The sequence below is a fragment of the Papaver somniferum genome, chromosome 11, assembly GCF_003573695.1.
Source record: "Papaver somniferum cultivar HN1 chromosome 11, ASM357369v1, whole genome shotgun sequence".
Lineage (NCBI taxonomy): Eukaryota > Viridiplantae > Streptophyta > Magnoliopsida > Ranunculales > Papaveraceae > Papaver > Papaver somniferum.
The window spans coordinates 63,944,686-63,956,574 of NC_039368.1; positions in this window are offsets into that span (position 1 = coordinate 63,944,686).

The following is an 11,889-nucleotide window of genomic DNA, read 5'->3' on the forward strand; positions in this document are numbered from 1 at the left end:
TCCATGGTGTCCGTGTTTCGATACTGAGGGTTTCAGTATTTTCTGATGCGCGTTCGAGCAATATCGTGAATTTTCAGAAGAGTTTCATCTTGACTGAGAATTCTCGATTTTTTTTGGAATGAGCATGTATGCTCAATTCATCAATATTTTGAAAATATTAAAATAAAAGTGTTTTAATATTTAAAATTGCCGTGAGAGGATAGCCAGTCGTATGACTATGTTGGCTTTTGGTTTTTCGTGATTTGAGCAATATTTGAGAAAATATGGAGAAATCATGAATTTTGCTCAAACCCAGGAGTTTCATGAATTGAGGAAAATAATAATTATGCAAGATTAGGGATTGCAAGTTGTGGGACCGACCATGGCTAGGGCATGGCCGGCCGGCTAGGTTTCCCGGTCCCGCACACCTTTCGCTATTTTATTATTTTTCATGAATCTTTGAAGTTATGGAGAATCCTTGAAGTTATGGAGAATCCACGAGTTTTTGTTGAAACGGAGGAGTTTCGAGAGATTAAAGAATAATAATTATAAAAAGCTAAGGATTGTGAGGTGTGGGACCGGCCACGCTTAGGCATGGCCGGCCGGTTAGGTTGCCCGGTCCCGCATACCTCTCCGTATTTATAATATTATTTCGTGAATCCATGAAGTTATGGAGAATTCACGGGTTTTGCAAAAACAAGGAATGTTGCTAAAACCAAGGAGTTTTCGTGAGTTCACGAAATAACAAAAAATAAGGAAAATAATAGGAGAGGCACGGAACGACCATGGCTAGGGCATGGCCGGCCGGCCCGGCCTTGGGCGCCTCTTATTATTTTATTAATATTTATTATTTTCTCCTGTTTTGTGAAGGATTCCTCATTATTTCATATTTTTGGATACTCGTTCGTGCATCCAGGTGCTCAGTCGTGCATCATTTCCGAGTACACTCGCAACATTTTTGTGGGGCTTACTTAGTGATGGTCCAGATGCCCGGTTGTTGAGTATTTATTACTAATATATGAATTCAGTGGAGAATAATTCATGAAACTGAGTAATAAAAATGAATAGTTGTTCATTATTAATTCGCAGGATCAGCTGTGGATTCGACTACGAATTCAGAATAATAAAACAAGCATTACCATCCTACGGGATCGTGGATTCGACCATATAATCGGAGTAATTAAGAGTATCCATTACCATTTCATGAGATCAATGGATTCGATCATGAAATCGGAGTAATGAGATAGCACATTTGTTTTATTGCCATTCTATGAGATCAAGTTGTGGATTCGATCATGGAATCGAAGCAATGGTTATTTCCATTCCATGGGATTAGGCCGTGGATTCGACCATGGAATAAGAGCAATTGTTATTGCCATTCCATAGGATCAGGCCGTGGATTCGACCATGGAATATGAGCAATTGTTATTTCCATTCCATGGGATCAGGCCGTGGATTCTACCATGGAATAGGAGCAATAATAGATTATTCTGGGAATTCAGTGGTGAATGTCGCAGCAGAATTAATCTATTGCAGAAAATATATTAGCCAGTTAAAGTTTCACATCTATTCTGAATGGTGCACAGTCAGGGAGTCACGATGTTGTTTATGACCTGATGGCGTTAGTGCTCTCAATCTACGGAGAACCGCCTGAATCTATGCACAGTCTCTCCATATAATCAGGGAACGGTGAGTGTCACCGACGTCCTGAAGGCGTCCGCCGCCCAACTATTTTTCTATGTGGAGGTGGGTCTCTCTCTTGCAGTCATGGAACATTGAGTATCACCGACGTCCTGAAGGCGTTAAGCTCTCAATCTACGGAGAACCGCCCAAATACGTTATTCTGCATAGAGGTCACGACGAAATGCCAGGGATCGAACGCTCAGCTGGTGGAGGCTTTTCGAAAACATACTCATCATGGCTTCGTAAAATATGAATCGTTGCATGCCTGAAAGCCGTGTCAAAATCATGCCTCATGATTTTACGGTTTTGCCCTTTGTTGAAAATCCACCATCTACAGTGGTGTTTCATCACAAGAATAACGTGCAATGACATGAACCTGAGAAGACTTTGATATACCCATATTGGAAGATTTATATCAAAGTAATATGAAACCCTTATTCAAACAAGAAAGCAAAAAGAGGAAAACCTTGAACTCAGCCGCCACTAAGTACAAGGAGGAAGTGTTCACAAATTACGAGAAGATACTCATCCAAAAAAAAAAGAAAAAAAAAAGGAAACAAGAAGATTTAGTAATCAAGGAGATGTGCCTTCATCATTTCCGGAGTATGCTTCAACACCGTTGTCATAGGCCGCGACCTTTTCTTCCTCCGGATCTGCCTCAACTTCCCTCTCGGATATTTCTGCAACATCAGCGACGTTCTCTGCTTCAGCATCCTCAGCAGGGACAGCTTCCGTATCTTCCTCAAGGGCCACATAAGCGTTGGAAATTGTGCTGACTACCTTTGGGCACTCGGGTTCATCCGTATCAGAATCAAGGATTATCACGCCATCCTGGATCATATAATCGCGCTTATCTCCCCTCCGAGGCCATTCATATTCAATCCTTCGCCTCTTTAGCCGTAATGCAAACCTCTCGTCTCTCGATCTCACCGGTGATTGCGACGCTTCGTCACGCCTCTGTTTTTCCTCCATGTCGATCGAAGCCAAAAGAGTTTGAGCGCGTTTTCGAGCGATGCGCAGATGCAGAATGGATATGCCCTGTACATCATGATCAGCCTCGCGAAGCGGAGCATCAATTTTAGCCATCACCTCCTCGAACGCATCATCAGCCTCAGGTTTATTGACTTCGAAGCTTCTTTCTGGAGAGGTACCGTAGTAGTCCTTACCAGCAGCCTCCATGAGATTCCGCGGGAAGAGGTTATGATTATATTAACATATATAAAAAAAATCATGATCAATCAGAAGATCAAGTTGTGTAATGGACATGGAGCATTACCTGGGATAAGGAAAGAAACAATTCTGCGATGGGAGAAGACTCAGGTTCTTCTTTATATTTCACAAGTTAAAAAGATCACGGGAAGATAAGGAGTCTCCACTTGCCGTCTACAAAGTCTACAGATGTGGGATAGCGATTAGTGGATGTTTATCGAATATTTGAGGACAACTGCTGTGCAATAAGAAAAAAAAAACGCATATCTCCCGAGGAACGAGCCAGACTCCATCCTAGTAACACGCGCTGAAACCTTTCATGTGAATTTCTTTTATTTGTCACCATCTAATGCCTACCCCACAATAGTGCAACTATTATGTACTAGGTAGGGGACTTAATGTTGACGGTGGATTTTAGTTCAGGGGTAAAATTATAAAACCAATCTTTAATGTGTTGACATCCTGCAAAGGGTGAAGTCGTTTGATGAGTGATGAATACTTCTTCGCTTTATTTATTTGAAGCAATTCAATAAATACACAAAATTCACCCAGAATAGTGCATGTAGCAACAATCCCAAATATTACGTGAGTTTTAGCGTTGACTAGCCTAGTGTTTCATGTGTTGTTCCTAGCCGAGCTCTCATTATTAGCATGACATGACGACTGAGGTGTTCACTCTCAGCAGAGTAACATGAATCTCCAAGTGCCAATTTTGAGACATGCACGAAATACCCGTACATGATACTCTCCGACAAAGAGAATTTCGAATCGATGCACTTTTAGCTCGATCGAACGCATTTAATTTCCTTAAAGAAAATCTGGACTGTCCATATCAGTCTCAGAAACGATCGCGACCACACAAGTTGGCCGCGCAATTTAACAAGCCTAGCCAAACTCTGGCAAGAGTAGGCGATTGATGTGATGACCACCGGCGGGCCCGCTTATTCCCTAGCCGGTCGAACATCACATGAACTCCTCCTAGCACGTCAAACGCCAGCCCTAAAAAAGAGTGGTTGCGCTGCTTTGGAAGAAGCTCGACGAGCTTAGACTGTTCAAGGCAGTCTTAAAATCATCACGACCGTCCAACTTCACCAGCCTGGTTGGACGACTTAGATCATCCCGCGAATGATCAGTGAAGCGCTGATGCACATATTGGCGGGCCCACTCTGTCCCTATCTAATCGACTTGCTCACGGCATGGTCATAGAACCATGAACATTTTCCCGAAACATAATGGGCCTGAGGCTTTTAAAGGGTCATGGAAATTCCACTAGCGTCTTAAATTGATCTCAACCATCCAACTTAGCCAGCATATTTGGATGGCTTAGATCGCGCCTAGGACCATCAGAGAGGTGCACATATGTTCATCGTCGAACCAACATGGGCCCCACACGATCGACCTCTCCAAAGGAGAAGCATAGCTTGCCAAACCGATTGGTCAAAGTCACGCGTGCGTGACCGTTTTAAAACCCTAATTAGGGTTTGCGGCTCTGCATAATTGTCGCAGTTCGATCGTGTCCATCCATCTTCGCCAGCCTAAACGGAGGGTGTAAATATAGAATCAAGAGGTCCCAAGGATGTTGACGTGATCACCGTGGGCCCATCTATGTGTGTGACCGACCGTCCTGGGCCAACCATGGCCGAGCGCCTCGAAACGCACGCCCAAAGGTGGCATGTTACGCGGCTTCCAAATCCTTTGCGGCAATGGATTTCTATCGCAAATCGATCACGACCACTCATCTTCGCCAGTCCATTTGAGTGTCCTAGATCAAGCCTTTATGGGACAGAGAGGTATATACGTACACAACAACAGACCGTCTCCATGCACGACCAATCGGTCCCACCAAAATTGGCGTCCATGAGTAGTTTCGGTCAAGCCAAAGAGGGATGCTTGCGCACCTTTTAGGAAACCTAGGATTCCATCAATGGTCGTAAATAAGTGCCTCAAACCATGTCGTCCGTCCAACTTTGCTAGCTTGGTCGGACAACTTATGTTAAGAACTAGGCGACCAATGACACACCTCGATGATCACCGTCCGCCACTCTTCCACAGGAAGTGATCGACCAGGAGATAGCTCGCCCATGCGGTCTCCAAATGATCACTCGAAGATGGTTGGGCGTGATGATATTTTAAGACGCTTAATCCGCGACTTATTCGGTTAAGCTTTAAAACAGCGATGCTTCATACATATTGATTGTTTTCAATGCATTACATGCATCGAGCATACACGATATTTCATGAATATCAATTTCTTAAATAACTTGGTTATTTAACCTAATAGCATCACGTGTTATTTCCTGCGGGTCCCACGACTCGACCCACTCACTCGATACATCAAACATGTCACAAACTGGGGGATACTTACTGGAGTATTGGTCTGTAATTTTACAGCGTGCGGCGTGCAACGCGCCCATTTACAAGAACGTGTCAGGAAGCATGGACGGTTAAGATGATGAGGGAAGTGGGTTAAGACGTGATCGTGCAATCACCCACACAACCCCACTACTCCATCACTCAACTTCCTACACTTTCTACGAGATGAGGGTTTGCGCTCAATGACTTGTATAAATAGGTCCTTCACCTATTTCCAAACAACACAGAAAAACCAAGTGTTGTCATCTGTATCCAGAAAACATCCAGAGATGATTGCTTACATTATTGCAAGCCAGTTCATCATTTTGATACAAGTCATAAACAGCCAACACCTTCACAATCTCAACACCTTCTTCGCTTCCCTCCCTAAGATCAACCCCATCTCCTTCACTTTGTGACCGAAGCAAGTCTGGAACAGCCATTTCTTGGTGTAGACCAGAAATGTATAGATTGATCTCTCGAATCAAAAAGCACTCCCGTGCAGTGCATTTATTTAGGGTTTAGATTCACTTCTCATCCATACACACCCAAAATTACCAAAACCAGCGGAAATAGTTTTCACCCATAAACAACTTGATAAACAAATTTGTCTCATACAGAAAAGTCTATTGGAATAGATAAATCTGTCTCCCACAGAAATACTTACGAGTTTTGTTCTTCTTTTGATAAATCAAGGTGCACATGAACCAATTGATCAACCAGACTTATATTTCCGAAGAAAAGACTAGTATTATCAATCACCTCACAATAATCTTAATCGTATGGTAGCGAAACAAGATATTTTAGAATCACAAACGATGAGACGAAGGTGTTTGTGGCTATTTTTAATCTTACCTATCGGAGATAAATCTCAAGCAAATCTTATCAAAGATAATACTCAATCGCGATAGTAGAAGTAAGATAAGAACACCCAACTACAGAGAAAATAGTTGGGTCTAGCTTCACAATCCCAATGAAGTCTTCAAGTCGTTAACCTACAGGGTTTCGTGAAAAACCTAAGGTTAAAGGAGAATCGACTCTGGTCGCAACTAGTATCACACAGGAGGTGTGAGGATTAGGTTTCCCAGTTGCTAGAGTTATCCCTTATATAGTTTTCAAATCAGGGTTTGTAATCTAAGTTACCTTGGTAACAAAGCATTCAATATTCACCATTAGATGAAAACCTGATCAGATTCAAGCTAATATCTTTCAACTGTTAGATCGAACTTAGCTTGTTATACACAAATGAAATGTACCCTCATTTAGTTTTATGTAACCGTACCCAAACATGTACACCATGTTGGCTCAACAACAGTTAACCGAGGTTAGCTATATGAACACTCTCATATCAACCTTATTCATCTTAACTATAAATAGTTAAAATGACTCAAATGAAACTAGTTAAAGAGTTGTTCAATTGTTATATTCTCATAGAAGTATACAAGAACACAATTGAAGCACAATCGGTTTGATTAACTCGAATCAATTCATGAACATTGTAGCCACGGTTTGCAAAGAATGCATTCCTTATTATATAAATGTATTTGTTCATGTCACAACCAATTTTAGAACTTTAACCACTCAAGCATGCAAACCGGTACGCATACTTGAATAGCCGGACGAAGTTTAGTTTTCGCCAGTATGCGAACGGGTACGCATACCTCCAAACCCAGCAGAATTTTTTGGACATGAAACTTACTCCAGTATGCGTACGGGTATGCGCACTTAGATTCCCGGACTTCTCAAACCAACAGGTACGCGTATGGGTATGCATACTATGGTTCCCGAACATGGATCACATATATGCAGGAGTGCATAACATGTTTATAATTCAATATTGGTTAAGTGTTCTAAACTCTATTTCAATCATTGAAACTTTCTTAGAGGATGACAATAACCATTTTCACACACTATTAACATCAAGGTAATTTTCAAGTTATTGAAATAATCATAACGAAACATTCAAAGTCTACACCAAATGATTGTATCACACAAGCCATGTAAGATGTTACTCGGAAATTTTCACATGATCATCTTTTGACCTTCGTATACAATATAATATGAACTTGGTTTAAGCGAAAGCTTACTAACACATATTTTGAGAAATATGTAAGCGAGTTAAACTCATCTAGAAATCTCAAATGTGCATAAACGAAAACCATATAGTAATACGAATTATGTCTCAATATAGGAGATAGAGTAGAAATAGTCTTTCCGAGTGATATATGAGGTCTCCACATACCTTTTGTTTATGAAGTTCCAAAAGCTCTCCTTAGTAGTTCTTCGTCTTCGATTGATGAACGCCGTGAAGTCTAATTCTCAACTACACAATATATCCTAGTCCGAGACAACACTATAAGTAGACTAGATATCAAGACTTATATTTTTGATCACTAACATTGAAAAACAAGCTTGAGATAGCAACGCTTGCGAGTTTGACCGAGCAGTGCTCTAACAAAAGCATTCAATATTCATCGTTAGATGAAATCTTGGTTTAAGATTCAAGCTAAGTCTGCTTATAAATAAAGAAATTAATCTCCACCATTAGATGGTCTTAGCTTGTTACACACAAATGAAATATACTTATATTTAGATATGGGTAACCGTACCTAAACATGTATATTGAGTTGGCTCAATAACCATTAACCGAATTTAGCCATATGAACACTTTTGTCTTAACCATATTCATCTAATACATCTATATCAAATATGATGATCAATCAATCATGAAAAATAATCAAATGAATCTAATTATGTTTCAAATAGAGTTGTTCAATTGTTCACTATCTTAAAGAAATATATATGAACAAATTGAAACAAAATCGGATTGATTCGTAATCGTACAAAGTACTTATACAAGAATCAATTCATGAACATTAAGCCACGGTTTGGAAAGATTGCATTCCTTAATTCATAAATGTTTTAGTTCATGAGTATGAGAATCATACATAACCGATTCTAGAACTTAACTACTGAGTTCGCCAACCAGGTACGCGAACAGCAGCTCCGGACCTTGGCCTAGTCAAGCTGTTCTCGAACCCGGTTCGCGAACAACCGTCCCGGACCCAACTCAGGTGAACCCATTCACATACTAGGCACGCAAACAAGAGTTCCGGACCTTAACTGGTATGCATACCGTGTTGTATCCAGACATGGGTAATTGTTCTAAACTCTCATTTCAATCATTGAAACGTCCTTAGAAGACAACAATGGTAATATCACACACAAGGTACTTAATTTCGGATTCCGGTTTATCTCGGTCCCGAGCGAGACACTGGTACAACGTTGTCTCGGGGAGATTCCGTTTTCAAATTTCGGTTTAATTTCGGTTCCAACTTTTATAATAAGAAGTGTTTGTTGCCAGGTTCAATTAATTCCAATCCTAGTTTGAGTCAGACTAGAAGATTGAGGGAGTATTGACCCCTTAAAAGAAACATAGTATTAGTAAATCTGGTTGTTCACCTTCCTCATCATCAACACCAAATGATAATTTTAGGTCAAGAAATTCAAACACAACAACAAGCAATAATACTAGTGAGTGAATTAATCTGTTTAATTTTTGTACTTGAGATTAATCCACTCAATTTAAAAAAAAAAATTATATATATATATTCCGGCCGAAATTACGACCGAAAAACACGTTTCCGGCCGAAATTTTCGCAAAGATTTCGTCCGGCCGAAATTAACAAAATCTCGTCTTCTTGAACCGAAATCCGGAATTTCGCCGAAATTTCGGCCGAGATGGCCGAAATCGACTACATAGCTCACACATACCATTAGCTTCAAATAATTTTCAATTGATCGAATGATCAATATGGAACTTCCCAAGCTAACATCAAATGACTATCTCACACAAATCATGTAAGATGTTCAAGGTAATTTTCACATGATCATCTTTTGACTTAACATTTAGTTTCCAACAAATAGATTGTCTCCAACTAAACTCGTCAAGAATATGATGAACATAGCTAAAGCAAAAAGCTTCCAACTCATATTTCGATAAATAGATAAGCGAGATAAACTCGAATCAAAATATTTATTATGTATAACGTAAAAGTCTATATAGATATACGACTTACTCTCATTAGAAGATAGAATAGAATAGACTTCTGAGTGATTTATAAGTTTTAGTCTCCACATACCTTTTGTTGATGAAGTTCCTCCAAGCTCCTCAGTAGATCTTCGTCTTCAATTGGTGAACGTCGTGAAGTTTAAATCTCAACTACACATTCTATCCTAATTCGAGACGTAGCTATAAGTAGACTATAAATCAAGTATATAGTTTTGATCAACTAAACTTGACAAACAAGCTTGAGATAGCAACGCTTGCGAGTTCGACCGAGCACTGCTCTAACAAATACAATGTGGGTTCAAAATGTATGAGGTCTCAGGGTTTTTACTGTTGTTGTTTTCCTCGATAATTTTTTTTGTAGTGTTTTGATTTTATTTATTTTTCGTATTATATTAATTTATTTAAAAATAATAATCGAATAAAGGCTATCTTACGAAGGAAAACTGATTACATTGTTCAGGCCATCTCTTATGGGGTAGTCGAATTTTTGTTTTCATTAAGAACATCAAACGTAAAACTGGGAGGTTGAGTAGTCTCTATGAAAGGTGCACTTGAATTTATTTCCAATAATTGAAGTACAAGCAAGATATACGTTAATGATCCTTGTGATTCAAGAATCTTGATTAGAGATTATCCAAAGATTTTATTATTTGTTTTCTTCTGAAACTGTTTGTTAGGTTTGAAACAAAACAATTGGTGGTGTATTTGGTACCCTCTCCTTTCAGATATCTATATAAGAATCTTGAGGAGTATTCAAATCACCATAAGTATAGGTAAGAGATTGCTTATGAGAAGTAGAAAATCTTCAAGTTCATTTAAGGTATATGAGATCTGGGTGGAGTAGTAATGGCAACACAAAGTTGTTATAATCAGGTTTAAAACCTCTTAGAGTTTGAAAATAAAGGTCAACATAATTTATAAGAAAACTAAAACATTGGATTGCATCTTCAATTATTTATTTTAAGAATACATTCATTAATGGATTGATTACCTCGGTGGATTTTCTATAGATCATTACAAAGTTTTTAGCTCGAACAACAAACTGAAACACATATTTGGAATCAAGGATTTTCCATACATCAAATGAAGTTGATACTCCAAGACTTTCATACATAACAATCTCTGTTAGAATTCTAAAATTTATGATACAAGATTTTCATCGATGCTTTCTGAATCTTTATAAGAAGGATTAGTAGGAGAATGAGATTCACGCTTTCATCAAGACTTTTCTTTGAAGCATGAATTTTATTAACTAATTAAACTTTTGTTAAACATTGATACTTATTACCAAAAGAGTCATTTAATACAATTGGTTAAGATGGAATTGTATGGTCCCAGATTGTTGTTGAGAGATTTGCCGCCAGGCTTCTATCTGCTACATGGTTGGCTAGTCCATCTGTTGCCCGATTTCCGTTGTTATAGTTGAGATGTATAGCACGGTATGAAATCTAGTGCATTTCCATGCCTTTTTAAGATGTTATCCCTTGTCGAACTCTTTTTTGGGAGATCCTCCTTAATAACACTCGTTGCTTTATTGATCTTCTTTGGTACCCATTTCTGAGCAGCTTTTGGAGCAACGTATTTCTTTTTCTCCACAATATAATTATGAAACTTCTTGGGGGGAATACTAGTTGAACTGATATTATGAGACTCAGTTTTTATCATGTTTGGAACATCAAACCTTGTCATCTTAACAGAATCAGATCTGGATTTATCTCGTTTAAGAAATCTGCAATTCCTTTGCAAGTGACATGGTTTTCCACAATAAAAGAAATGTTTAGTAGGGTGGAAAAAGTTATGTTTAGTGTTACCTGAATGTGTATGTGTTTTCTTTGGAGCTTGACATAATTTCCTCTTTTCGTCATCGGCAGTTGGTAGAGATACTTCACTTTTTTCAACCGTGGAAGATTTTGGTTGAGAAGAAACTTTAGCTCTGACAAATTTTACCTCTGCAAATACCAGGAGCGTCTATTCCTTCATAGAGCAATCCCCGTGTATCATGATGAATTCTACATGCTCCCAATATTGAGGTTAATTTATCTGAGATGCTATTTCTAGACAAACTCTCTTTTAAGCTCGAGTTTTCTTCTTCCAACCTTTTGACCTTTTCAAGCGCAATAACTAGATCATTCTTGGATGATTCATATTGAACTTTGAGATGTTCTCATTCCAAATCAAATAACAAGTTCATCTCAATGTTCTTCAAGTTATCTAGCTTTGCTTGAAGAGCAATTTCCCGATCTCGACCTTTGGCAATTTCTTCTTTAATCTTTTGTATTTCGTTGAGATAATATCTTGCACCAATAGAATCAAGTTGGTCTTGCAAGTCTTTATTCCGACTACGAAGTCTGTCATATTTAACTTTCTCACTGAAAATGGTGCTTTCAGCTTCCGAGTGTTTCTGATGACATTCTTTAAGAAGATTATTAACAACTGGATCAACATGGAACACTTCTTCGTCAGAATCAGAATCAGTATGGGAAAGAATTTTTCCAGAAGATAATGCAACCTCGCCTGTGTACTCTTGGTGATCATAATCAGGTTCATCATCAAGAGTATGCAAAGATGCTGCATATGCTGATTGTCTACGGCTC